This window comes from Manis javanica, chromosome 5 (assembly GCF_040802235.1).
Source record: "Manis javanica isolate MJ-LG chromosome 5, MJ_LKY, whole genome shotgun sequence".
NCBI lineage: Eukaryota > Metazoa > Chordata > Mammalia > Pholidota > Manidae > Manis > Manis javanica.
The window spans coordinates 173,634,194-173,662,113 of record NC_133160.1 but is presented as its reverse complement, the minus strand read 5'-3'; the positions used below and the strand labels follow the sequence as shown (position 1 = coordinate 173,662,113).

The 27,920-nt window shown below is 56.1% G+C and overlaps 1 long non-coding RNA gene across 1 annotated transcript in view; it reads left to right on the top strand.

The window, feature by feature from the left end:
- The window catches only part of LOC118967380 (uncharacterized), a 35,049-nt gene extending 24,268 nt beyond the window's left edge, over positions 1-10,781 (top strand). The window contains exons 2-3 of the long non-coding RNA XR_005054365.2: positions 3,334-3,467; positions 7,813-10,781. This is a non-coding gene — a long non-coding RNA (uncharacterized lncRNA). The remainder of the gene's footprint in view (positions 1-3,333; positions 3,468-7,812) is intronic.
- The last annotated feature ends 17,139 nt before the right edge of the window (positions 10,782-27,920 follow it).

The following is a 27,920-nucleotide window of genomic DNA, read 5'->3' as shown; positions in this document are numbered from 1 at the left end:
TGGGTTCCTGCTCTGTGCTCTTCGGTGTCCCCACCCACGAGGTGGGGGTGACGTGGGGCCCCAGCCTCTGCCCCACCTTCTCTCATCTCTGTCTCCAAACACGTCCTGGTTCCTGCCTAGGGATCGTCCCTGGGCAGACGGGCCCCGGTTCAGACTCCCCCCTGTGCAGTCAGCGTTCTAAGCTGCAAGGACCTGAAACCAACTCTGGCCGATTTGGCAGAGAAAGGGGAGTGAGTTACCGCCGAATCGCTGGCAGCCTGGCTGGGAGGCGGCTGGGGCCGTTCGCCCGGACCTGCGGGCAAACCCCGCTCAGAATGACGAGAGCAAGAGATTCGCAGTTCCCGCCACAAACTTCAGGCCAAAGGCAGGGCTGCCCAGGGTGGCGAATTCGGGGGCGCGTGGCACCTGGCTCTTCCGTTCTCTGCTCTGCCGGCATTCCTGGGGGTCACAAGGTAGATGGAAAATCATGTCCAGACGCAGAGGAGCCCCCCGTGAACGGGGTTAGGGGCAGTCACTCCTTGGGTGAAGGGGGTTTCCCAGTCTGCCCAGAGCCGCTCACTCCTCATTCTCATTGGCCAGAAGGTATCACATGCCTATGCACTGGCCAATCATTGGCAGGGATCTGGGCCAATCAGATGGCTTGTCTGCACAGGCAGGATGGTACAATGGTGCTGCCCCGTTGGAAACAGGCTTAGTGTGACCCCCTGAAGGTGGAGTTCACGTGCCTCAGGGCCCAGCAGCTCTCCACTCAGGGGGAGCCTGTTTGTAGCCACTTTGTAGCCGCTCTTTGCTCCCTCGCAGAGCGTGGAAGCCCCCCCAGTGCCGTCACGGAGCGTGGAGGAGGCAGCGAGCAATGTGCACCCAGGGGAGGGGCCCTGCAGCGCTGCAGCAGGCACAGGGACAGCCACAGGTCTGGGCGGACGGCCTCAGCAGCGCGGCGTCAGGCGGTATGGCTAAGATTGTGCGTGTAGAGGCAGTTACAAATCTAAAAACACATGAAACACGTACCTTTTGGCAATGCCTGACAATGACGTAAGTCTATGAAAGCAGTAAATGGTGCAGCCCAGCTCAGACGGGGTTACCTTCGTGAGAACTGCGTCCCTGCCATGCGGTCAGGGTGAGGATATAGTGCGGCAGGGAGGGTGAGTGCTGTGGGTCGGAGCCGGGTCTGCAGATGCCACCTCTGTCCCTCCATCTGGGGCGGGGCCTGGCTCTTGGAGCCCCGCCTCTCCACGGCCCCGCCCACCTCTGATCTCCACACCGCTGAGCTGTGGCTGCTCCTCCTTGTCCCCTCCTCTGTGTCAGCCCCGCCAGGCCTCCCTGCTGGGCCTCGCCCCCTCTGCCCTGCCTCTCCTGGGCAGCACCCTGCAGCCTTTCGAGAACTCTGCCTGGAGGGGCCTCCTTTCCTCCACTGACAAACCCCTACTCATCCTTTGCAGCTCAGCTCAAAGGTCAGAACTCTGTGACATCATCACCAGCTCTGCAAAGCCCCAGGGAGGTGTTGGTGGGTTCCTGGGAGAGGGGGCAGCAGGCACAAAGGCCCTGGGGCAGGAGTGTGCCAGCACCGTTTCTGGAGCAGCAAGGAGGCCAGTGCAGCCAGAGCAGAGGGGTCAAGGGGAGAGAGGGAGAGAGGTGGAAGTGTGTGGCCCAGAGGATGAGGTTTGGACAGAGCAGGTTGTGGGGTCTTTAAGGATGTGGCTTGTGCACTGCCTGTGAGGGGAGGGGCAGTTCTGGCTTCTGTTCCGAGGCGTCCTTCAGCTGCTGAGCTGGGAGCAGACTGTCAGGGGCTGTTAAGGGGTGAGGATGAAGTCATGCCTAAGTCTGGTGATCATTGCCTTGCGGGGCTGGGCCCCACGTCCTCTCCAGTCACATCCTGCCCTGTCCTCACTGCCCCTCAGTATCTCTGCATGCTCACCCTTCACCCCAGTGACATCCACTTACCTTTGCTCCTGGTCTTATCCACCTGGTGAACTTCAGCCTCTGAAGTTGGCATTTGGGGCTGGATAACTCTGTGGTGATGGCCATCCTGTGCCCTGAAGAACCTTTAGCACATCCCTGCCCTCCACCCATTAGATGCCACTAGCACCCCACCCCCAAGGCTATGAAAACCAAAAACATCTCCAGACATTGCCAAATCTCCCGTGGGAACCAAGACTACCCCTGGTTGAGAACCGCCCCCCTGGCATGTCAGCCCCACGGTGTCTGGGAGTGTAGCCTGCTTTGTTCCCTGCAGCGGCTGCTCCCAAGGACAGGTCCCTGCAGTGGGGCCGTGTCGTCCCATCTCCCAGGTGGGGGGGGTGAGGCTCAGGAGAGCAGAGCACCTGCCTAGGTGAGAGAGAGGGTGGGGTGTGCTGGGACAGCTTTGCTGACCTATCAGCATCCTGGGTCCCAGTGCAGGCACAGCCTCCAGCGGGCCGATGTCAGGCAGAGGGGCCGCAGGAAATGTGCCTGTGCAGTGAATGCACCAGTGTCCTCTCCGTTCCCCCACTGACACCAGGTGGCAGATGGCCAAGATCAGCAAAATAATGGGTAAAGAGCCACATCAAGATATTATTCAGCCGCAAGAAAGCTGTTTGCCGCACGTGGCTGGGCTTGGAGGGCATCACACCGAGTGAGGCAAGCCAGACACAGAGGCAGATACTGCCTGGTATCATGTGGAATCTAAAAAACAGTCACGCTCATGGAAACAGGAGAAAAGTGGTTGCCAGGGGTCAGGGGTGGCGAGGTAGGGGGAGGTCGGTCAAAGGACACAGACTTCCCGCTGTGAGGTGGACATGCCTGAGGACCTACCGTCAAACGTGGAGCCTGTGGTTGGCAGCCTGTACTGGGTGGCCGGGATTTCTGGGAGAGCAGGCTAAAAGTCCTCACCAGAAAAGAAAAAGATAACTGTGCGAGGTGCTGGATGTGTTAGTTAGCTAGATGGGGGAATCTTTTCACAAGAGATGCAGATACCAAATCATTACCATGTACACTTTAAATATCTCACGTTTTTGTCAATTATACCTCAATAAAACTGAAAAAACCCCACATCAACTGGCGATTTTTGGGAGGAAGGCTGGTGTGGAAACCTAGGGGAGGGCTTTGACCCCTGGCCTCTGTAGGCAGTGTGTGGGGCGTGTCAACCTGCCTGACTCAGTACCAAGCCCTCTGCACCCACTTGATGCCCTGGGCCCCTGAGAATGCCACTTGATGCTCGAGGGGCTGGTAGACCTGGGGGACCAGGCCCTGGGGGATGGGCGGCTGTCATTCTGAATCATCTAGGGCGTGATTTGAAATTAATATCCTGACTGAATAGAAAATGGATATGAATTTCATATTTTGTTACTCTTGCAGGCCCAGCTGTGTCTGCCGGGCAGGGTGGGGACTGCTGCCGGCTCGCTGCAGACACCCATCTGCTCTGGCCTGCAGCCCTGCTCACTCTCTCCTTGGAGGAAAACAGCCCTGCTGTTTGGACATTCCACCTGCAGGTAAACAACCAAATAGAGCCATGAAATGTCTGGGCTGCACCTCGCCGAGTGAAGGTAGAATGGGAACTTCTGAACTGGGCTGGCCTGAGCAACAGGTCCACACTGCCTGCATTCCAGAGCAGCCCAGGTCCAGCCACACAGAGGCTCTGGGGAGAGGGGAGGAGGTGTGCACTGGCTGGGCGGGGCGGTGCACTAGGAAGTGCAGTGTGAGCCTGTGGGCCACCAGCCTCAGGGTGAGGGGGTGCGAGATGCCTGGCAGAGGCTCTCTGAGCCCCCATCTCAGGGTTGGCATGGCTGTGCCATGGCGGCAGCACTCCCAGTGTGGCCCCCACTCTGCTCTTCCTGGGCTGCCCCTGGCTGCCGGGGGACATGGCTGTGGCGGCGTCTCCACCTCCTGCCATGACCTCCATCCCTTCTCCACCCAGCCCCATGCAGAAAACCAGGCCCCTCCCACACTCAGTGACATTTGGTGGCTCCCTATTGTCCCAGAGGCACTATGGCACAGGCTTGGGTGTCCAGTCCTGGCTTAATCAGTGCATTAGCCGAGGGCCCTTGGGTAAGTCTCTTAGCACCTTGTGCCTCAGTTTCTTCATCTGTGCAGACGGTTAGAGTGCCCCCCTCACAGGGTTGTTGAGGGTCAGGCAAACCTGTGTGTGGCACTCAGGCACTGCTGGGCATGCCCTGGGGCTGCCCACCTCCCAGAGCCGTCCTGGCCCCTGCCTTTCCCCACGCTCAGTGACTGCTTCCCTAGCCAGCCTTTGCACATGGTATCCCCCTGGCATTCTCTGTCCCGGGAAAAGCGGGCCCTTCGAGCATGGCCCCCGGGCTGGGTGCCCTGCCGCGTGTATCTTTGAGATGGTGGAAGGCGCTGGGCTGTGTTCACTTAACCGTCTTTGCTCCCATGTGTGGAGCCTGGCCTTGAGCTGGGGCCTGGGGGATGTTTGGGGGCTGGAGGCCCTTCTACTGTTTGCTGAGTCTTCTTGTCCCCTCCAGCCCAGCTCAGCCCTGCTCCCCATCTTCAAGGGGCACCCCCTGAGAGTGGGGTGGTGCTGAGCCTCCTGGAAGCCCCCTGGCACTCCCACCCCAAAGCCTGGGCGAATTTGGCCAGGAACCTGTAGGTAGGGCTCCTCCGTGTGGGCCTTGCTTCCTGGGCTCAAGGGTGGGGCAGGGCATCCTCTTGGGGTCCAGATGTGGCTCCAAGCACTGCCCTGGGCTCTGCTGTGAGTGCAGCCCCCCAGTGTCACATGACTGAGCGCGAGCATCTTTATTATGGTTATCGGGCATTTGGTGCACATGAGCAGGGTTGCCTCTGAAGTATTGTTTGGTGGTGTCTCGTGGGTTCCGTGAAGCAGGGCCCAGCACTAGGGGCTGGCTGTCCCCTGTGTGTGCACTGCACCCACCGGTGCAGGCTCACCATAGATGCTCATTCATGAATACATGAAGAGGTCAAGGGCATTTCCCAAAAGTTGCCTTGTTTGAGACTTAACATGCCCCAGGGTAGGTCAGGATCTAGCCATGTGCCCTCCCTCCATGATGTTTGGGCCCCAGGCAGGTGCACGGTTGGCACCTGGGAGTCTTCCGAGCCAAAATATCTGGACCTGGCATGTGGGTAAAGCTGGCTCAATGTGGCACCGACCCCCCCCCCCTCAGATCCTGCCTGTGGGCTGGCGCTGCTGGCCTCAGGGCCCGTGACATGTCTGCAGCCATGTCCCTCAAAGATACGACCTCAGGACACAGAATAGCCATGACCTGGCTCATGGCTCAGCACCTCCCTTGAGGCTCTAGCCACCTGACAGCCAGGCACCACACTGGGGCTCCGGGGGGGTGGCTGCCGGGGGAGCCGCGGCTGCTGGCCCCCTGGGTGCCTCCCAGGCCCCAGCACTTTGCTATGGCTGACTTGAGGGGCCTCCTGAACCCTTCCTCGGGCTGTCTCCATTTATCAGCCTCTTCTGACGGGCTGGCCACAGCCTCATTGCCCTCCTTTCCCTGTTTCCCTCTGTGGCTCCGTCTCCTCCCTGCCTTCCTTTCCAGGCTTTCCAGGGAGGCCAAGGGAAGTTGTTTTTATTAATGGTCATAACAACAGTGACTCCTTGAGGGCCCACTGTGCACTTTTTACAGATCATCTGTTTCATCCCCTGACAGATCTCCAGGGTGACATGAGCATGGCCACACTATTTACAGCACAGAACCAGAGAGGTTGAGGGGCCATCTGATGTCATACAGCTGGGGTGGGGAGTGGGGTGGGTGTGCTGGGGTTTGAACCCAGGTGGCCTGGCTCTGCAGTCTCTGCTCTTCCGCCTCTACATTGCTTTTCTGAAACTGCCTTATTACCAGGGGGAGCCTGTGGTGACATGACTGGAGGGCAGAGTCCTCCACCCATTTCAGCAGGTGTTCCCAAGAGCCTGGGCACTGGGGACAGGGATGATAACTGTCAAAACATTTTATTTGTGTGTATTAATTAATCTTCTAAAGTAAGATGCATCTAAGTTCAGTGCTATTATTAACCCGAGTTTACAAGTGAAACAGGCATGGGGCGTTAGGCCACTTGCTTAAGGTCACACAGCAAGTAAACGGGGAAGACAGGGTTTGGGCCTGGCTGTCTCCTCCTGGGGGATGTCTGCAGTCTGTATGGGGAGACAACAGGGGTCTGGCCATCACGGGGTGCTGTGGATCCCCAGGAGCACTGAGGAATCTGAACCCAGGTGGAGCCTGGCAGGCCGACATGTGGAGGGGTGGCCATCCCAGAAAATGCGAGAGGAAACCTCCGTGTGGGGGGCCCTGGGGATGTCTGCGGTCATGCCTTGCTGCTACTGAGCTGGCCACTCAGGGTGCAGCATGAATGGGCTCTTCTGCGACCAGGGCAATGGGGAGGGGAGGCCCAGCTGCCAATGAGCTGGTGCTGAGGCCCTGGGCATGGTGCCCTCCATTCCCCTGTGGGCCACCTGGTGCCCAGGTGTGGTGTTCTGGGATGCCTGAAACCCCTTCTGCTGGATGGAGCCCGGGTCTGAGGCCAAGTGGGTGGCTAAGCCCATGACAGCCCCACCCCAGCACCTTGGCCAGACGCAGGGCTTTCCCAGGGTTTTGTCCCCCTCGCTCCAGCTACCACAGATTCTCTCCATCACCTCTCCTGCTGGAATTTAGATTGGCCATTGGAGGCCTTATTTCACTGAACCATTTAAAAGTCATTCTTAAGTGCTCATGTGATTTCTTCGTTCATCTGCCCTCATTATCCTCTGTGCACTTCCGGGGCTCTGCTCTGAAGAGAAAGACAGGGAAGAAGAGTTCAGTGGTGGGGAGAAAGTATTTGTGGGGGTGGCAGGGTGAGGGGGTCTACATCTGAGGAGGGGCAGAGCATTTGGGACTGTGCGTTCAGTGTATCTGTACATCAGGGCTTCAGGCTGGAGAAACCCATGGGAATGGGTGGGGAGGGCTGGTGTCCCCACTGTACAGAAACATCCACGTGCCTAGAACCTGTGTTACTGTTTATCCAGTAAGGCCACATTACTGGGACATCTCCCACACATCCTGTCCTCTGTGACCACTGACCCTGCCCCCTAGCTCAGTGCCTTGGTATAGGTCAGTGTTTTCCCAAGCATCACACACATTCTACTGGTTGCACAGGACATTGGGCCCAACATATCAACTTCAGGGACACAGGGGAACTGTTTGGAGTGATGGAAATGTTCTCTGTCCTGGTTATGGTGGTGGTTACATGGTATGTGCATTTGTTAAAACACATAGAATTGTTCACTAAAAAGAGTAAGTTTAACTATGTGTAGTTTACCTCAGTGAGAAATATCTTTCCATTAAAATCTTGCACGTATTAGATTTACTTCACTGTAGTTAGTATTTCTTGTTGATATTTTGTATCTTAAAAATTACATCTTTTTAAAATTACATTTTCTGTTTGTTGCTAGTGCATAGAAATATAATTGCTTTTTCTATGTAGTGCTTAAGCCAAAAAATCTTTTATTAATTCTATTAGTACTTCTAATGATTTGATTGTAGATCTCTTTTGGATTTTCTATGTAGGCATGTTGTTTGTGTATAATGAGAGTTTATTACTTTCTTGTACTTTTTTCTTGCCCTATTGCACTAGCTAGCACCTCTAATACAATGTCAAATAGAAGCAGAGAGAATGGACTTTTTGTCTTGATCATTGTCAGAGAGAATGCTTCTAAAGTTTTCACCTAGGAAGGATTACATTTGTTACCACAAAGGTAGATATACTTTTTCAAGTTAAGAACATGCCTTTCTGTTTCTAGCTTACTGACATTTTTTGTTTTGTTTTATTTTGTTTTAAATCATCTTGCTGAATTTTATCAAAACCTTTTTCTGCATCAAGAGGATCGTGTTCCCTTCAATCCGATAGTGCGCTGAGGCACACGTACAGATTCCGATGCGAACTCGTCTGGCACTCCCAGGAAAAGTCCATCTTGGTCCTGATGTACTTACATTTTACTTTGTATCAAAGGCTGGATTCTGCTTGCTAATATTTTGTTTATGATTTTTCATCTTTGTTTATGAGTGAGATAAATTGAATTTTTCTTCCTCATGTGGTTTGTTTCTGGGTTTGGCATCAATGTTATACCAGTCTCATGGAATGGAAGAATTTGGATAAGACTGGAATGATCTAGGCTTGGAGCTTTCTTTATGGGAAGCTGTTAATTCTTATATGTTTTAAGTAGTGGGGCTCTTTGAATTTTGAATTTGTTCCTCAGTAAGTTCAATTATTATAGTTATTTTTAGGAATTTGTCTATTTCATTGTAAATTTAAAATGTATTGTCATAAGGTTCTCATTATATTATTTTATTAGTATTTTCATCTGAAACATATCTATTTTCATGCCCATTTTTTATCCCAAATATTGCTTATTTATATATTCTCCCTTTTTTCTCCATTGTCCTTGCCAGAGATTAGCATACATACTTCATTAGTTATCCCAAAGAACAGACATCAGCCGTGCTGAGCATTTCTATTGTTTGTTTTTTGTTTCATCCATTTACCATCTTCATTCTATTTTCTTTATGCTTATCCAATTTTTATTTTTATGTCTTAAGTTGGATGTTTAGCTCACTCATTTTCACCCTTTCTTTTCCAGTATAAAATATTAATGCTACAAATTTCCTTCTAAGAACAACTTTTGCTGTACTTGGCGTGTTGGGATATGTCACCTTTTCATTACTGTGTGATTCTAGGAATTAAAAACACATATACATTTTTTTCCCCTGACCCGGGATGAACTTTTTTTCCTGAACGAGAGAAACGGGGGAAATGGAGTCATTACGCAGGAAATGCAGGTCCTGTCAGGGCCCTTAGGAGGCCCCAGAGAGGGCGTGTCTGCTTTGTTTGATGTTCTAGTTGGCTTTAACGTGATACTGGGAAGGCGCAAGTTGCAGAATTATGCTTTACACTGTAATTATACATTTCAAAAAACACAGAACATTTCTCTACTGTCTTTATGGACCCATAACTAGTGAAAGTGAAAACACAGGATGATAATGTACTAAGGTCCCCAGGATTGTTGCCCTGGGAGGGGGAGTATGGGGGAGGCCTGCGTCTTACAGTCAAAAGATCTCCAGCACTAACAATAAGAACTGTAAGAGACTTTTTAAGAACTATAAGAATGTTCTTGAACTGTAAGGAAAAGCTTTCATCTATTGACTCTGAGTGGAGAGAACCCGCGGTGCACCCCTTGCTCCGCCCACGGCCGGAAGTCCTCACAATCACAACCCCGTGGGAGTCGGAGCACCGTGAGAATAAGGACGCAGCTCGAGGCCAGGCCCCCAAGATGCTCCCTGCGGGGACCTGAGCCGCTGCAGATGCGGCCACCACCCAGCGTGGCAGCTGAACTAAAAAGCTTGGCAGGTGATTTGTCCCCGTGTTTCTCAAAAGCCTTCCTATTTAGCTTAGGAATTCCACTTTGGAGAATTAATGGAGAAAAAAGAGTTTGGACAAAGAAATAAATAGGTGAGACGTTGTTTATCAAAATCATTTACAATAGTCAATATTTGGAAATAGTAGAAGATAATAAATAAATTATCATTTATTTAAGTGCCAGAAGGTTTCGAGTAGACTTTGAGTAAAGCGGATGACCCTCCGTAATGCCCTGCCAGTTAGAGGCTTTCGCAGAAAGGACTGACGTTCCCAATGAGGAAGAGGGGACCCTGCGGCAGAGGCCTCCAGACTGCAGCGGCATCGCCAGGTCAGCTGCTCCGGGCGCGCCCGCCTGCCAGCCCCACAATCTCGTGGGCCAGTCTCTGCGCGCGCACACAGACGCGCATTCTGATTCCGTGTCTCTGCAGAATCTTTTGCGGTCCGGGTCCAAGAACCAGCTGTCACCTCGGTTGGGACCCGAGTCCTGTGTCCCGCCTTGGACGCGTTACTCTGGACAACAAGAGCCTGGTTTCCTTCCCAGCGCACGGGAGGGCCTCATGTTCTCCGGCGTCCAGAGCGTGGCTGCCGGGCCCCGCCTCTTGGGGGGCGTCTCTCCGCTCCCTGCCAGGGAGCCCCACCTTGGTGTTGAGAGCTGCTCTTTACTTTCAAACCACATGTTCATCTGGCCGCCTTTCTCAGCCCTAAGTGGCACTTCTCAGTCCTGGCATTCCTCTGCTCCATGCCCCTCGGTCCTGGCACGTTTACCCCCCTGGCTATCTGGAGTTGGTTTTTCTAATCTCCTCTCATAAAGCAAAATCCCTGCTTGACTCATATTTGTCCCCCAGAGCGGTCTTCTCACTCCTCCCATGTGGGTAACAATACTGCCTGTCCCCCGTTTCCTACCGGAATGGAGAGTGATTATCTTCCTTTCTCGGCGGGGAGTGAGGGCGGTCATGCTGCGTGTCCAAGCAGGTCCGCGCGGGACTGGGGGCTCAGCGGTGCGGGGTCCGTCTCCCAGCACCCAGCTCCCCGGGTCCTTGGCCAGTCAGGGACCGTGTGTATCACAGCCGGAGCTCTCTGCCCGGCCAAGGCCACGCCTCCAGCTGCCATGCTCGTGAAAAGTGGTGCCAGTGTCCCCACTGCCCCTTGGCCTCACGCACCCACCTTAACTGGTGCGTTCTCCTGCTCAGGTAGCTCCGGTCTTGGTGGCACCCTTCCTGCAGCTGCTCAGGGCCAGGCCCCCACCGTCTCATACACCCTCTCGTGCCTGGATCCTCAGAGCTGCGTCCACCTGTAATCTCCCACACCCCAGGGCATCCTTCACACTTGAGCGAGAGCAGTTCCTCTCACATGCACATCGACTATGCCAGGTCTGTTCAAAAGCCCCCTTCACTCCGGCCTGGCCCTTGCCTGCCACTGAAGGACCGTCTTTGCCGTGCTCACCTGTGCGCCCCTGCCTGGCTGGATCCAGCCCCGGTGCTTCTGGGGGGCTGCCCCTCTTGCTCCTCTGGGCCTTTGCATGTAATACTTCTTTTCCTGTTCAAGTTCCTACTTTTAATAAAATAATAGCAATAATGACAATGATCGCCAATTTCATGGCCCTATCCCCTAGGCCCGCAGGCTGTGCTAAGTGAGCACTTTGCATTCATCCCATCTCACCGCCCTCGACCCCACGGGACAGGGGCAGCGCTCCACCCGGCCCCACCTTACAGGTGAGAAAACGAGGCTCAGAGGGTCATGTGAATGGACCTTGGTCCTGGAGCTGGTGTAAGGGACAGCCACAATGCAGACCAGGTCCACTCCATAGCCAGCACGCTCAGGGAGCTGCCCTGACCCCGAGGCCTGGGTCCGCGGGGCCCCACGAGCTTCCTCCCTTCCCACGCCTGTGTGCCTCTCTCACTTCCCCTGTGAGCTCCTTGATCCCCAGGACCAGCCGCAGAGCCTGGCACATTGTTGGCACTCGGGGAACCCTTGTTGGCAGAACCAGCCGGACTCGGCCCAGCTGACGGCAGCTGTTTGGTGCCTTAGTGGTGCTGGACCTCATCAGCCTCACGGAGGGAGGGCTCACTGACCGTGTGAGCCGTCTGCGGTGTGCAGGGCCATGGTAGGGTCAGCAGCACCGATGCGCTGCAGTGACAAATAGCCCGGCCCACCGTGGGTCCAGTGAGTACGGTCCACTGAGGAAGTCCCCGCTGGGTGGTGCCCCGAGCAGTGGCCTAGAAGCCGGCCACCTCCTGTCAGCATGTCCCACCATCTTTCAAGGACGAGGAAGCTGGGAGGCGGTCCCTCTGGCTGTTCTCTGGCCAGGCATGGGCGGTGCCCGCACCCCCCCCCCCACATTCCCCTGCCAGAGCCCAGTGGCAGGGCAGAGAGGGAGATGGTGGACGGGATACGGGTGGACACAAGCCTTCTCTAATGCGGGAGAGTATTCCGAGCCCTGGATGCAAGCTTCTGTCATAAGATGTCCAGTTCTGTCCCCACCCTGCTGAAGGAATCCAGATGCTTGGTGTTATGGCCGAGTTCTGCGTCCCCAAATCCATGTGCAGAGGCCCTTACCTCCAGGACCTCTGAATGTGGCTGCATTTGGAGGTGGGGTCTTTAAAGAGGTGATTAGGGTAAAATGAGGTCACTAGGTGGGCCCCGGGTCCAGTATGACTGGTGTCCTTGTGAGAAGAGGGAATTAGGCCACCGACATGGCCAGCTGGACAACCACATGAGGACCCAGGGAGGAGAGAGGCTCAGGGGAGCCAGCCCGCCCATGCCTCGGGCCTGGACTTCCAGCCTCCTGCTGCGTAGGCCCCTGGCCTGTGGGGCTTTGTCACGGTGGTCCCAGCAAAGTGAGGCATTCAGTCTGTCAGGTAAGAGGCACGGTTCTTGCCGTACCCCGGAGCCACCCCCTTCCACGTGAGCCAGAGCTGAATCACTGGGTCGGGAAGCAGCGGCCCCCACCCCCTTTGAAAGGCGAACAGTTTCCACCCAGGGCCTGGCTGCACTCATTGGAACTGAACTGACTGCACATGCCCGCAGCAGCTTGTGAGGGAGGCAGGGTGCTGTCTGTGCAGAAGGGCTCAGAGAGGCTGAGCAACCTGCCAGTGCACATGGCCCACAGCCATGTGGGCAAAGCCCAGGTACAAGCCCCCTGGACACGCTCTGCTGGGGCGACAGGCCTGGGGCTGGGCCCTGACCCTGCTCCCTGGTCAGCTCCGTGTCCTCACACAGAGGCACTTCTGAGCGTCACCTTCATCCAGAACTGTGGGGACACTGCCCAGGGAACAGTGATGGACATGGCATGTCCCTGTTGCAAGGTTCATGTCATTTCCACAGTCACAGTCTGCTCACGGCCATGCTGCTGCCCTCCGAGGCATTCTGGACCTTTCTGGAGCCAGTCAAGATCCCAGACTATGTTGTGGAGGTGGGGAAAGAACTGGTAGCACGGCTGGCCAGCATCCTTGGGGGCAGAGGCAAGGCTGGCATGGGGGGTTGGCGTCTGGGCACAGGGACCTCCATGCACATATTCTACCTGCCACAGAGAGCTCGGCCTGGCTCTCTGCACCCACTGGGATCTCTAGCCCCTGCCCAGCCCACAGCCCCCATAGCACATTCTCTCTGCTGTCCTGCGCTGCTTGTGTAAGACAATCAATTCAAGTTCAGATGCATTCAGCGGCTCGCCAGCACGCAGGGGGACACGGCTTGTTGAAGAAACGGGTGGGTGGATGCCCCCCTGGGCCGCGCTACGTGTCATTGCTCCCGTCTGCGATCCGAGCTTTGGCTGAGTGGGAGCAGTATGAAAATTTCGTTTAATTATGAAGACCCTGTGTGTGCCAGGTGGGAGGCGAGTGTCAAAGTGAACACAGCACATGCTGGTTACAGTGGCAAGGGCAGGTTTGATTCATAACAGCTCCTGTCATAGGGAGAGGAGTCCACGTGCAAAATGATGAAATGCAAAAGGTGAAATCCCAAGAGGCCTCAGGTTGGCTAAATGCAGAGGATACAGGCCCCTGCTGCGGGCTGAACTGTACCCCCCAAATTAGACGCGGAAGCCCCCCCCCCTCCCCCCCGTCAGTGTGACTGCACCTGGAGACAGGGCCTTCATGGAGGTGATCAAGGTTAAATGAGGTCATGAGGGTGGAGCCCTGATCCTACAGGGTTGGTGCCCATAAGAGGGGACACCAGAGCCAGGGCAGGACAGCGAGAAGGTGGCCGTCTGTGAGCCAGGCGGAGCCTCGCCGGACACTGGGCCTGCTGGTGCCTTGAGCTCAGACGTCCAGGGTCCACAGCCATGGAAAATAAGTCTGTCATGGAAGCCACCCTGTCTGTGGTCTTCTGCTGTGGCATCGACACTTAGACTGATGCCCGGGCTGGTGGGAGGAGAGGGAGCAATTGAGGACGGCAGAGCCCAGGGGGGCCGAGCCCCAGAGGCGCCCACACAGCTCTCCCGGTGAGAACGAGGCCCGCGGAGCACGTGCTTCTGCCGCACAGCAGCGCGCGTCTCCAGATGCAGCTTCGTGCTGTCCTGAGCCTCCAGAGGGCAAAGGGCGGAGAGGGGACTCCAGGGTGCTGTCTTAGGGTGAGGCCCTGGAATCGGGGATCCACCCTGCAAGAGGTTCTGGCCCGTTGACTCGCCAGAGTGGCGAGGAGGTCACTGAGTGCCGCTCCAGAAGCAAGGCTTGACTGGACTGGCCCAGCCTTGGCCACGCGATTCTGTGCGCCTCTCCCAAAGGCGGGTCAGCGGGTCTGTGGGTGGACGAGGTGGGCTCAGCACACCCCCTGCAAAGGGCGGCCCTCCTCTGGGAATCTGAGGGAGATCTGCGGGTCCCCTTGTTTCACCCCATCTGCTGTGGCCTCACTCTCTAGAGGGACGGGTTCCACGGGCTGCGGGTGTCTCACCTGTGCACCTGCTTGGGGAACTGAGCCTCCCCTGGGTGCTGCATGCTGCTATGACTTCTGGGACAGAGGCCCCATGCAGAGGAGGCCGGCAGCTTCCCTTCCTCTCCTGGAGCTGCCAGGCCCCAGAGGGTGCTTGCGTGTCCAAGGGGCTGGTGAGACACGTGACCGCAAGGGAGCGCCTTAAAACACCAGAAATGTGCTCTAGTTCTGGAGGCCAGAAGTCCAGTACCAAGGGGCTGACAGGACTGGTTCCTTCCAGAAGGTCTAGGGAGCATCTGTCCCAGAACTACCTCCCAGCTCTGCTGGCTCCCACCCGCCCTTCGTGGTCCTTGGCCTGTGGCCGCTCGACTGCAGGCTCCCTGAGGAAGGCAGGCATGTTCACAGAGCCGTGTAGGGATGAGGGCACCCACAGGTGGGTACTGCCTGAAGGGGCCAGGGTCGGGGATGGGGGCAGGTGCTGGCTGGGGCCATGGAAGAGGGGCCGGCCCCTGCCCGCCAGGCCCAGCTGAGGCCGTGGAGGGAAGAGCATGGTGGTCACAGCCCCCTGCAGTAGAATGAGCCCCAACCCGCCTCCCTCCCCACAGTCTCCCACTGACCCTGCCTACTTGGAGGCCAGAGGTCGGAAGGGTGGGGATGGGGTCCTGGGATGAGGTGCAGACCCTCCCTCCCCTCTGCCTCACAGGACAGGGCAGAAAGGGGGGCCTAGGGTGCCATCAGGGACTCACCAATGGAGGTTCAGGGCAGAGCGGGCGAGTGAGGGGGCGAGTTCCACCAGTACCGACAGTGTGCACCTGCCCCGCTGTCACCTGTCAGGTGGACTCCCCCTCACCCCCAACCCCCGTTCCTTCCGTAACTGCCTCTGAACACCAGCGTAACGAGATGAGTTGATGCCATCACCAGTCTCTGTGGCCCTCAGAGCCCTGGGCTCAGCGGACGAGTGACTCAGTGATGAGCTGGACGGGGGGCTGGAGGGGCGTGAGGGAGGCAGCAGACCCCCCGCACCCACAGCGCTGTCTGTGCTGGCATCTGAAGGGTGAGAGTCCCCTTGGCGATTGGAGCAGGGGCGGGACTGTGGAGTGTCCTGGACCCACGGGGAAGCGCCTTCCAAGGCTGGACACGGGCCCTCGGAGGCACGGGGCCTGCAGGCAGGTGGGTGGCCTCAGGCCACTTGGAGCCTGGGCTGGGGGCCAGGGACTGGGTAACTGTGAGAGCGAGGTACTGGGAGGGATGTGGGAAATGAGCTTGTCCAGCTCCCGGAACCATAATCTGCCAGCAAGCCTGGGGCCGGGAGAGGCAGTGGTGGGGCCAGTTTCACACTGAGGCGACGAGAGCCCACCTCCCTCACCTCCAGACATCCAGACAGACAGAGGCCTGAGGTGTCTGCCCCAGTCCCTTCTCACAACACATTCAACTAACCCTGTCCCAACAGAGGTTAGCCGCACGGTGAGACCTTTATGCCCACATTTCACTTAAAGCCTGCAAAAGTGGCACCTGCCTGTTGTAAGGAATGTGCACATCAGAGGGGCACAGAGGGCAGCCTGGCCGGCCACGTAGAGCCACCCAGGGCGACCGCTCCTGACGGCTCGGTGGAGTCATTCAGACTTATTGTGAAATATAAATATATTAAAATAGAACTGTTCTGAAAATAGGCACTTCCGCACCTGCTGTTGGGTGCTGGTTCCTCTCTCTCCATCTCCCGGTGCCCGCCCCGTGCCCTGGTGAGCTTGTGCATGGCTGCCTCACTGCAGTCAGAGGCTGGGAGTCCCCGCACTCTGGGTCTGACCCTCCCTCCGTGTTTGTCGTGAGTCTGATGTTGGGAGACACTAGCGATTCCAGCTTTCCAGCTGTTACAAAGGATGCTCAGGCGCAGTCCTCGTGCACGCCCGCCGGTGCACATCTGCCGGTGCGCGCCTGTGAGCCTTGCAACTACGTGGTTTCCCAGAAGTGGAGCTGCTGGGTCGCAGGAGCCGTGTGTTTAAAACATCGATGGAGGCTGCCCAGGGACCCGCCAGCCAGGGTCCAGCACACCTTCCCGGCTCCAGGTACTGGCGACCTCCCGAGTTCCTGTGGCCTGAGGAGGGAAGCAGTCGCTTTTATCACAGTGCGGTGTGGTCCTGACTCCGTCGCCATCCTCCCTTGCGACCTCGGCCCCTGCCTTCCTCTGCTGCACCCTCACAGCCCTGGCCAGGCTTGTTCTGACCATGGCCTCCGTTCCCTTGTCCCTGCAAGGCCTCTCTCTTACCTGTTTTTCCATTTATTCCTCTCTGTCCCTCCTTCCTCCCCCTTCCTGCCCCTCCCTAGACATCTATTCTAAGAGTGCCATGTATACCTTTGTCTCTGGAAAGTGCATCAATCTTTGCTGGGCATGACTGTTCAGTAAACTTTTAATTGAGGAATGACATACACATCAGAAATATATATAGATCAGTACACCGACCATGAGTGTATAGCTACAAGGATTTTCACATTTTCTAACCTGGGTGGTGAGCACCCAGATGGGGAAACAATATGTTACGGGTACCCCAAAGGTCCCCCTGCCCATTCTACAGAGGGTGGCACGTGGGCCGTTTCTGGTTTGGGTATTAGGCACAGGCTGCTGTGGCTTTGGGGAGCACACCTATGTGCTTGTGGGGTAAAGTCAAGTCAGTGAGGCTGTGACGGTTTTCACCAGGTTCTGTGTTCTTGAAGCTTTGTCCCTATTTCTCTATCTGTTGTAGAAGTGAACAGAGACCAACCCAACAAGGTGAAGGCTGTCCGCCCAGAGCTGCCCGGAGCAGGGAGTGGCCACCGTCACCTGCGTTTGGCAGACGCAAAGGCAGGCAGAGGAGTGGGGGGCTCCCTGGAGGAGGAAAGGGGGCTCAGGTGTGCCTGACAGGGCTGGGGACTGGGGCGGCTCACTGGGGGGCATCCCGGGTGACTGGCTGGGGAGCAGGTTTGGCTTTCTCGGCTTGGTATTAAGGTGGAAGCAAGGACAGAACTGAAGGAAGCTGTCAGTTATTGGCGGAGTCCTGGCCAGTTGTTACAGGGTGTTGGCTATGGATGGCCGCTGGAAGAGCAGGCCGGCTTCCTGGCTGGTCACTGTGGGCTGGGGGTCTTATTTGTGTACCGGGACTGGCCGTCGTCTGTGTGTGCTCAGTCCTCCGCTGCCCTGTACCCTGAGGCCTAACCCACCACGGACACCAGGGAGGCCCTGGGTCGCCTGTCTCCCACCACCCCGAACAATGCTGTGGGGAGCAGGCTCACACCATCGCCTCCTGGTCCTGTTGGGAGAATTTCCTTGGCCCGTACGACCAGGCAGCAGTTGCTGGTCACGGAGTAGCTGCTTAGAGCTGCTTGGCTGCTTTGAACCACTGAGAGGTTCCCGAGGCTTCAGCAGCAAGTCCCCCACAGCACCCCTGCATTGGGCTACCTGCCACTTGGACCCAGCCTCACCATGGGGGCTGCGCAGGGTGTAGTCAGAGAACAAGGCAAGACACACGGTGGTCCCAGGCCTTGCCTCCAGGTAGGGAGCCCCTCACACAGTGTGTGTGCTGATTCGGCCCTTGTATCCACTTACACCCAGGGTTGCTGACACCCACATCACAGCTCTATCTGCCTGTATCCGTGCATTCACATGCTGGCAGGGGGGATTTGCTGTGCCAGACGTGGGACGTTATTGTGCCCAAGTGAACACCATGGAAGGTGGCTGGGCTGGAGCTGCCTCACTGGGCCCCTTCCCAAGATAGTTGTCAGCCAGGCAAGGGTTCCGCCGCCAGCAGCTTGGGGCTGTGGGGGACGGGAGCGCTGCTGCCAGGGGCACAGCCCCCAGAGCTGGAGAGAGGCAGGGAGCAGAGGGGTGGGGCCCACACAGACCCCTCGGGGGGCCAGGGTGCAGTAGGCCGCAGAGCAGGGAGATGGGGTGCACAGTCAGATGAGGGTGCGCAGGCGCCCACCCCTTGCCCAGTCCTCGGCTCCCCCCAGAGGCGGATGGCTTCCCTGTGAGCCGACCGGCTCCCTGTGGGCCCCGTTTCTTGGGTCTGGGGTGGGGAGTCTGTGGGCCTACTTCCCGCCCGTTCCACCTGGACCTGTGGCCCGGGCGGACCCACTGTGCTGACCTGTGCTGTTCCCCAGTGGGCTGCTCAGGGCCTGGCTGGGCAGCAGGGTGCCGGGGCTCCGCAGGTCTTTCCTTCCAACCCCAGTGTCATCAGGAATCCATGATCCAGCTGGTGTTTTGTTTCCGATCTGCTGACACCTTGGTCTTCTTAGTTAGCTTAGAACCTGGGTGGGGAGGTGGGCTGCTGCTTACTGGCTTCCCCAATGCCCAGCGGCCCCCCAGAACTGCTCTGAGCCATGGCTTGACTCTTAAGGCAATGACAGCATCAAAACATCCCCCTTCCCTCCTCACATTTTTATTTCGAAACACTTAAAACCTATGGAAAGATTGAAATAATAGAACAGTGTAGATCCATGTGCTCTCTCCTAGATCTGCTGATTGTCAACATTCGGCCACAGTGGCACCCTCCCTGTCTCCTTATATATACACACACACCATATGCACACGGGTCATATATACATAGAATATTTATAATAAAAAAGCATACCACACATACATACATCCCACACACATACATACATCCCCCCCATACTTTTTTGCTTGCTGAGACTGGGACTAAGTTGCAGACATAATATTTCACCCCTAAATATGTTACCTGCCTCTCCTGGGAGCACAGATGCTCTCCTACATAACCACAATATAATTGCATTAGTCAGGGTTTTCCAGAGAAACAGAACCAATTGGCTGGGCATACGGTTCGTTAGCTTTGATTTATTATCAGGCATTGGCTCATGCGGTTATGGCGGCCGGCAAGTCCCAACTCTGCAGTGTGGGCCGCAGGCCAGAGGCCGCAGAGCCCGGGGTGCAGATGCAGCCCGAGGGCCGTCGGCTGGAGAATTCTTTCCTGCCAGAGAGGCCATTCTTTTTGTTCCATTCAGTCCTTCAGCTGACTGGATGTGGCGCACGCACACGTGGGAGCGGTCTCCTTTACCCAGAGGTCACTGATTGCAGCGCTTAATCTTCCCCCCAAACACCCTTCAAGCTGACACATAAAATTAGCCATCACAGCAGTGATCACCCTTGAGAGATTTGACATGGATGCAATGTTATTATCTAAAATAAATCCATATTCAAATTTCCCCAATCATCCCCAAGAATATTCTTTATTGCTGTTTATGAATAGTATAATATTCTTTGTGGCTGTTTTTTTTTTTAAACCAGGATCCAGTCAAGGATCTTATGTGCACTTAGCTGAATGCCTCCGAGCCCTTTGGTCTGGATGGGCTGCCAGCCCCACTTCAGGGCACTTCGGCGCCGCTGGCGCTTCGGAGGAGCTCGGGCACCTGCTTCTCGGTGCCGCTGTCTTTGGGTTCGCTGATTGCTTTCTCACCATGGAGCTGATTAAGCGTTTGTTGTGTCTGTCCCAGTACATCCTGCCAGGAAGCGCGAAGTTGTTTTGTCCCCATTGGCATGTTTGACCGTGATGACGGGTTGTGGTCCCTGCCAGGTTGCTCTGGTGTCAAGATGCCTCCCCCTTGGTAGCCCATCAGGGGGTCTCTGAGGCTGCGGGCATAGCCCACCGCCATCCACCTTCCACCCGGCGGCCTTGGTGCCCATCCATGCTCTTTGCCTGAATCCGTAAGTACAGTGATGGTTGCTAAGTGGTGATTCTCTAATTATATTATTCTGTCTCCGTTTAACAGTGGCCATTCTTCTGAAAAGAGTGGCTGCTCCACAACCAATGCCTGGATTCTTTTTGCCCCCCCCCCCCACCATGTGTCACGATCCCTCATTGTCACTGTTCTTTCTAATGCCCAGGTCATCCTCGATTTGGCCAGGGAGCCCCTCCTGTGCCTTTGACATCTCACGTCATTTAAATTCTTCACCAGTTACTCTGTCACAACAGCAAGGCGCTGCCGACCCCACTGAATTCTTGGCCCCACACCTGGAATTAGCCATTTTCCTTGGACCTTTGCTTCCTTTACAGGACGGTTTTTAGAAACCAGGGTCTTGGAATTAGGTGAACTCATTTATCAAAAGACTTTAAACTGCAGTGATTGATCCATTATTGACTAGTTCCTTCTTTCTCACAGGGATGAAAGCACATGGATTTAGTCATTTCTATGAGGCCGAGACCCCCAAGGGGTAACCTCTCTCTCCTGGGAACCCTTCTTTCTGAAAGCAGATCCCCCTTGTGCTGGGAGGGATGCCTCTGGGTCGCACACTGTCTAGCCCTTTCCCGCCTCTCCTCCTAGGGTCCCCAGAGAGCGAGACTGTCCCTGCTTAGGCCGCAGCTTCTTGAGTCACACCCACACCTGGGGTCCCCAGTATCCGGAGGCTCCCAAGACTCCCAAGACACATGGCCCCACCTTGTCCCTGTCCCTCTCTCTCCCTCAGTGTGGGGAGGAGGATTTGTGTGGGCCAAGTTTTCTGGAAATTCTTAGAAGGTGCGATCGTCTCTCGGAGGTGGGCTGAACTGGTCTTGTTTCCAAGTTCCAGGAGCACCTTCCTGGCTCACCTGGGCCTGAGGAGGCACTTGAAAGGGAGAGAAGTGGAACAGGAGGGGACAGGATCTGAAATGAGGGGCGCCCCATCCCTGGGGCCTCTTGTAGGCCTGTGCCTGTGGGGACAGCCTAAGGAAGTCACAGTCCGAATGGCTGCGCTCAAAGGACTGCTGCGCCACTCACTGGCTGTGCCACTCACTGGGCAGGCTGTCTGTGCCCCCCGAGCCCGTTTCCCATGGTGTTGACTGTGGTCCTTACACTGCAGCTCAGTATAGGCGTTAAACAGGAGGATAATCAGGAAAGTACCTGCCCAGAATCTGTTTGTAACTAATAATTAGTGGCTATAACTATTACTAAAGGGAGTGATTAATATGAACTCGAAAGTTTTCTATAATTATGAAGAGTTGGTAATCTTAAAATAAAGATCAGGGCCCTTTCAGGAGTCTATCCTCCACGCTGGCACATAGGAAGACCCGATTCCCAGCCCTCTCGCGTGGGCCCGATCTCTGCTCAGGTCGCTGCGCACGCTTGGACACTCACCATTGTCATCATAGGGCGCAGAAAGCTTCTGTGTCCTTGGAGAGTGGGACCAACCTTCCCACCGAGGACAGCTAGCAAGGGAAACAATGATACTAGTGGGAGCTCTGTCTGAGGTTCAGGAGTGGTGACAGACAGGGAGGGAGTGTTGGGGCAGGAGCTCGGGGAGGCTGGAGCTCAGGTGGTGGAGTGCAGCGCCGGGGGCCACAGCCACCCTGCAGTTTGCTCTCCGAGATGCTGACCGGTGCCTTGACGGCTTCTTTCGTGAGGGGCAGGGGCTGGGTCCCAGGGCTCTGCACAGGTGAACAGTGGCCCCCAAAGATATTAATTCCTAATCTCTGGAATCTATGAATGTTACCCCTGGCAAAGGGGCTTTGCATATTGGATCACGGATCTGGAGATGGGGAGATCATCCTGGATTATCTAGCGCATTTCACATATAATCACAGGTGCCCTTATAAGAGGGAGGCAGAGGGAGATTCGGCGCAGGAGGTGGAGCCATGTGGCCGCTGATGTCTGACACCGGCTGCTGGCTTTGCAGATGTAGGAAGGGGCCAGGAGCCAAGGAATGTGGGAAGCCTCTGGAAGCTGGGAAGGCCAGGAACTGGATTCTCCCCTGGAGCCTTCAGAGGGAGGATAGCCCTGCCAACCTTGATTTTGTCCCAGAAGATGAATTTCAGACTTTTGGCCTCCAGAACTGTAAGAAAATACATGTGTACTTTTTTGAGGTGATTTGTTACAGCAGCCACAGGGCCTGGGTCCTGTCAAGAGATAGAAACCCCACAGGTCAAACAGAGGAAGTTCCATATAAAGAGCTGTTAAACTCTGATGCAAGAGTGACAGTGAGATGTAAAGGCTCTATGGCACCTGTGGGCTGAGACAGGGAAACCAAGGAAGAGGAGACTTAGAAGGGGCCTCCCCAAGGCTGGGCTCAGACCTTACTGGAGAAGGGGGGCTGAGCCCACAAGGGCGCGGAGAAGTTTGCTGGGTTTCCCAGAGACAGTCAGTCTACAGTCCTGGGCAAGCAGGGGTGCAGTCAGGACACAGTGATCAGCAACAGATGGTGTACAGAGAAGGAGGGGTCGGGGGTACAGGCGAGCTGCACAGGGTCTTCTGGGGAAGCAAGGCCTGGTGGGAAACCTCCTGGCCACAGGTGAGTGACCTAGGGGTCTGTAGAGAGCAGACCGGTGGCTTCCCAGGGGAAAGAGGGGCTGGGGAGGAAGGAGAGACACAGGGTATACAGGGCCAAAATTTATGAAACTTTACACTTCAAACAACTACGTCTTACTGACTTTCAATTTTACTGCAGTATGGCTGATAAAAAAGACAGTGTTTGGGGATGCTGGCTTAGATGGCAAATCTATAAAGAAGAGGCATGATAATGTGTTCCCTTTTGGTAGGAGCTGTCCTGGGAGGGGGCCTGGTCTGGTCTGGGGAAGGGGGCTTCTGGGGGTCTTGGCAATGACCTACTTTTAGGCCTGTAGTGCGGTTACATGGGTTTGCACCTTGTGATCTTCAAAAAGGAGAAAAGTAAAGGCCTGGTGTTGGAGTGGGGATGTCTGTATTCAGTCCCCTTCTCAGCTGCTCCCTGAGTGGGGGCCTGGGGCTACAAGGGCACCCTGTCGGGACTGCACCCCTTCCGTCCCTCACAGCAGGGCAGATATCAGGTAGGGAGTGGACTGGAGCCGTGTGGAGCAAGTGGGTCAGCTTCACCCAGACTGAGGTCCCGGTGCACAGCGAACATCCAGGGTCTCAGGGCCCTGAGGGTCACGGGGAGCAGTGTGCCCCTGCCTGCAGAGAAGTGCCATGGGCGGACCCCCTGAGGGGGCAGCAGTGTCCGAGGTCAGTGGTGCTGGCCCTGGGGAGTCAGTTGCCCAGTAACCGGCATTTAGTGGCTGTGAATGATGGGAAGGGGCAAATGAGAAGGAAGATGACCTCCCAATGTCACTGAATTTTCTGAGTTTCAGTTTCCTTAATCCAGAATGGGGATAACAAATATTAACCAATGCTAACCAGGTGAACCAATACTACAAACACTGCATGTCTTGATTGCCTGAGACAGTCCCGCTTAGCCTGTTTTCATGGCATAATTACTGATAGCACCTGCTTTTATCAGCACAGTGTCCCTGTTTGGTTTGGACAATGAATTTCCCAGTCATGGTCATCGTGGGGGCTTTGTGAAGACTGGCGATGTATGCGTGCCAACTGCTGAGCCTGCACGCCTTGCGTTGGGTCCGGCATCTGAACTGTCTGACTGTCTCCTGCTCCATTCCCGGAGGGCAGCCTTATACTCCACCCAGGCCTCTTTCTTTTCAAAAACAACTACCCAACTAGGAGACATTTTCATTGAAGAGAAAGGAGGCTGACAAATGATCTTTCTTGGATACTTGCACTTTAGGAACTTAAGCCTTTTAAATATTCCAAGAGGAACCACCCATTTACCTGTTCATGTGTCTACCCTGCCATCTGCATATCCAGTAAGTATCTATTTAGCTTACCACCCATCCAACAAACATCTGCTTAACATCTGTCCACTCACCCATCTGACAATATCCATCCATTATTACATCCACACACCCATCAATTCAGGCATTTATCCAACAAATGTCCATCTATTCTAATATATATCCACCCATCCACCCCACCCGGCCACTCATCCGTCCATGCATCCAACACTCAGCCCTTGAATAGCCTTCCATCTGCTCATCCCATATTCCTGCAACCTGATCTCAATGAATGGCCTGGCCTTTTCTTTTGTCGAGAAATGTAGGCAAGCGGAGAGAGCCTCCTGGTCCTTGGCCCGCACCTGCCTCTACGCGCTCTCCATCGCCCGCTTTCTCCCTCTTGCCTGAACTCTGTCCTGCTCTCCACGACCCTTGGATCGCAGGCTTCCCTCCCTCCGCATCTGTCTGTCTGTCTGTCTGTCTCTCGCGTGCTCTGTTCACACTGGTCGAGGCTCAGTCCCAGGGAGCCAGTTCACTCACAGGTCTGGGCTGCTGCATCCAGCCCCTTGCTGGCCGTTCAGGGACCCAGACCCCAGGCTCTAGGGTGTGAGGCTTTCTCCACGTCTGGCGGGTGCAGGGGCCCCGGGCACAGGTGGGTGCGACCGAGCTGGAGGGAGGGGCTGGGCAGGAGGCCCAGAGGTGGCTGGAGCCTGTGGCCCCACCTGGCCTCCTCCTGGCACGCCCTGCCCCCTGCCCTGCCCTGGTTTTGTCCTTGGGACTCAGTGTCTTCCCTGCTGGAGTTTTATTTATTTCTCTGCTTATGGTCTCTCTCCTTCCACTAGAAAATAACCCAAAGAGCAGGAATTGCTGCTGTATTTACTGCTTATTCCTAGTGGTTAGAGGGGTGCCTGCCCCATAATAGGCCCTGGGTGAATACCTGCTGACTGAAAGAAGATTCCCTTTCATCAACAATGGAGTCTTTTGAGCGGTAGTATTAATGCCGCAGGATTACACTTCTTCTCTGAGTCTTACACCCCTTCTTGAGGCTGTGCCGTGGATGATATTTATTTAACCACATCATTAGGAACCCTGTGTAGTGGATTCCACATCATAGAAGCTAATTCTAGACAAAGCACCTGAGACTGCACTGGGGTCAGATGACAGGCTGTGAATGTTTAAACCCAGGCGTGTGCAATGGATGTGTGTGTGTGGGGGGGCAGGGCAAAAGCCTCAGGGAGTCATCCCCCAGCTGTTCAAAGGCTGGCGGGTGGGGTGGGGGTGCGAGCACTTTCTAGGCTTTGTATTTTATCTCCCTCAGAACTGTTGGGTTTCTTTTTCAACAAGCATGCATTACTTCTAGATTAAACATTTTGTTTCTAAATTTAAAATATGTATTTGAGGATCTGGAAAAATGCCCCTCGATCCTGAGTCAAGGCCAGTCTCCAGGGGCCAAAGATGGCAGAGGAGCCCTGGTCTGAGTGGCCACCTGGGCTGGGTGCCCTGGGCATCCTGGAGTCTGGCACGCTGGTTGCTGGCTGGCCTCACCACTTGCTGCTCCTGCAGAAAGCTGGAAGTTAGTGTTGGTTGGACGACGTTGAGCATAGACAGGTCACTTCATTCACTCATTCATTCATGCATTCATCATTCCCGGAGCCTTGGGTGTGATGAGTAAGACACAGCCGCAGTTCCCCCACGGAGCTTGCGGGCTGGTGGGGGAGATATGCACACGTGGGCCACGCTAAGAGCCATTCACTGGGTGCTCGTGGCGGGTGACGTGTCCGTGCTAGTCTAGAGGGGAGGGCCCAGAGCCGTGGACACAGGCTTCCTGCAGGAGGCGGCACCTGAGCTGAGCCTGTGGGGTGTCAGCCAGGCAGGTGGGGCAGAGGGGAGCCGGGCGAGAGGACCAGTAGGTGTTCCAGAGCAGAGGGCGGCCGTGAGCAAGGGGCCACTCTGTCACTGCCAGTGGGAGGACAGCACCCGGGAAAGCCAGCCCGCAGTGGGGTTCAGTGCACGGAACCCCACTGCTCGCCGGGAGAGACGGGCTGTCGTGGGGCCTCCGCCCTTGGTCCTGCTCCATGGCCGACCTTGATGACATAGGCTGGGCACCTTCATCATCAGAGCGAGTGTCTCTGGTTGTGGGTCATGATGGGCCGCCCCACAGGTTGTGCGCACAAACCTCGCAGAACCCCGAGAGGCGGCAGTACATGTCCTCGAGCTGCATTACAAAGCCAGGACCCTGATCCCACCGGGAAGAGCCGGGCGTGACAGGGCAGGTGGGTGGGGAGCAGGGTCCGCGGGAGGGAGGGGCGGTGGGGGCGGGGATGGCTTGGCCCACACATCCACGACTGGCAGAAACCAGTACTATGAGACATTTGCAGATTTCCTCAAAGTTTTGTCAAAATCCTTGGATTTTACATGTTGGGTCTAAAAAAGATTTCTTTCTTTCCAAAACTAACAAGTGACTTGAATGTTGCTGCTAGAGGGCGGCGCTGACCCCTTGTCCCGCCCTCCGTCCCCAGAAGTAACCACTGCCCCCTTGATGCTCATCAGTCCCAGGGGCCCATACGTACCTCACGCCACACATGTAACAAGACACACGGCCGGTGCCACACGGCCGCGGACTTGCAGAGGGGGCTGGTTTGCTCCTCCTTGAGCAGCTTGCTCGGCTGTCTGCGCAGGGTGCTGTGTGAGGCTCGTCCGTGCTGACCCGTGGGGATCCAGTTCATTCCTCTCAGTCGTTCTGCTGCCGGGGCTGCGGCTCCGCCAGCCTCGCGTGAGGAGGGCCAGGCGGGTCCTGTTGCTGCCGCCTGCGTCCACAGTGTCTTAGCTTCCTGCTGCTGCGTGAGATTCCACGGCTTCGGCCGGTCGGGGGTCCAGGCAGCGGTCGGCAGGGCCCGGTGACACCGCGAGCGGGCCTGAGCGAGCGCACCTCCAGGACTCGATATGTGAGGACTGTTGCTTTTCCTTGATGTTTGAGCCACTTTGAGTTGAGATTTAAGTATTTGCTGTCAAGAGCAACCTTGACCCACAAACCCTCCAAGCTCAGGGGAAGTGGAGAGACCCCGTCACGTGCCCGGCTTGCGGCGCCCTCCGCACGGAGTCCAGCCTGAAGCCCCGCGCAGGACAGAAGCAAGGCCGTGTGCTGGTTCCCCGGGGCCCCCGTGACAGGGACGACCCGGGGCGGTGCCCACGTGGGAGATGCCCCTCTCCCCGGGCTGCAGGCCCGGGTCCGAGTCGGGGTGCTGGTACACAGGGCAGGGTCCTCCCCAGGCTGTGAGGGAGAAGCGGCTGCAGCCTCTCCCGGGCTTCTGGAAGCATCGCCCCGAGCTCCGCCTCCATCCCCACATGGCCTTCGACCATCTCCAAACTTCCCGTTTTTATGAGGACTCCGGTGACATTCTATTAGGACCCCACCTCAGTCTGACCCCCTGTAATTAATTACCTTTGCAAGGACTCTCTTTCAATAAGGTCACTTCTGAGGTGCTGGTTAGGACACCAACCTGTACACTTCTTGAGAAGGTAGAGTTCGGTCCATCGCAGGCAGGTGCTACTGGCAACGGCCCCACTTCATTAGGGTTTCTGTCCCACGGTGCCAGTGGCAGACTGGGAGACAGACGCCTTCGGTCCTGTGGTGAGCATCCCGGTGAGCCGGGGGGAAGGGCTGGTGAGGCCCAGCCCTGCTCCTGCTGGTGGCTCCGGGCCTGGGGAGCTTGGCCAGGCTCAGGTTTCTCGCCTGGCGGGATGCAGCCGAGCCTGCCTGCTCCCTCTGCAGGGTGGCCCTGCATGTCCACTGCGGGGAGCGGACTTTGTGACCTGGGAAATGCTTGCCGAGGGTCATTTATTCTGGGTTGCAAGAAGCCAGAGCCCTGGGACAGGAGGCCGGGGGGCCGCAGCAGCCAGGACAGCCGCGGCTGATGCTCTTGGGCTCACCAGGCAGCCACAGGCTTGGGCTGGAAACGGGTTCTGTTTCAGATTAAATGTGGGCACATTTCGTGGCTCTGAATGGTTCTGAAAATGCCCCTGTGAGAAATGATCAGGGAGGCAGGGAGCAAAGCCCAGGTTCTTCCTAAGAATGAATTCTCTGAGATTTCTCTGGTGAGGACAGGTCCTCAAAGGCTTCCGGAAGAGAGAAGTATGGTCCACTTGGTAAGCAGACCACAAATAACTCAT